Here is a 618-nt window from a genome sequence, read left to right as displayed (position 1 = left end):
ATTTACCGGCCAGATGGCTTTTTATCTCTTGCAGATCCATACATTTTTATTAAAAAAAAAGTTAACCGGGGTGTGGGAGTATCCTTGCTTCCGTATCAGTAAAGCCTTAGAAAACGTTTAAATTTCAGAGTTCCAAGGCCAATTCTTCTTTATCAACAAGAAGGGGAAATCTGTTTTCATTTTCTAAAGTTCCTATCCGGATCTAATTCGGGTCCTGTCTTCCCCGACCCTCTAACGATACCGGTGGCTAACACTCAGGCGCCCCTGGAACTACAGCGGGACACACCACTAGCATCACCGGTTTGATCGCGGTGAGAGCCCTCCGGTTTTTCAGGCCCCGGGAGGTTTCGGGTGATTTGTGGAACGCGCCCCATTCCTCGATCGCCGCCTCCAGCCCTCCCGTCGCTTTTCTCAGCGCCTCAGCTTCAAGTGCTGCTCCAGCTGCGAGCACTTAAACAGGACGAGGACTCCCCCGTCGGACTACAGTTACAGACACAAACTGGGGTGCAGGAAGGAATAAAGAAGACGAGGGAGGAGCGTCCAGTGACGTAACCGTCCGGCCTCGGCCGGTCCCGCTGGGAAGGCGGCCCGGGAAGTCTCGCGAATGCCGTGGGGGAG

Source organism: Sminthopsis crassicaudata, chromosome 1, assembly GCF_048593235.1.
Source record: "Sminthopsis crassicaudata isolate SCR6 chromosome 1, ASM4859323v1, whole genome shotgun sequence".
Taxonomy (NCBI): Eukaryota; Metazoa; Chordata; class Mammalia; order Dasyuromorphia; family Dasyuridae; genus Sminthopsis; species Sminthopsis crassicaudata.
Note: the sequence above shows the minus strand (reverse complement) of the source record.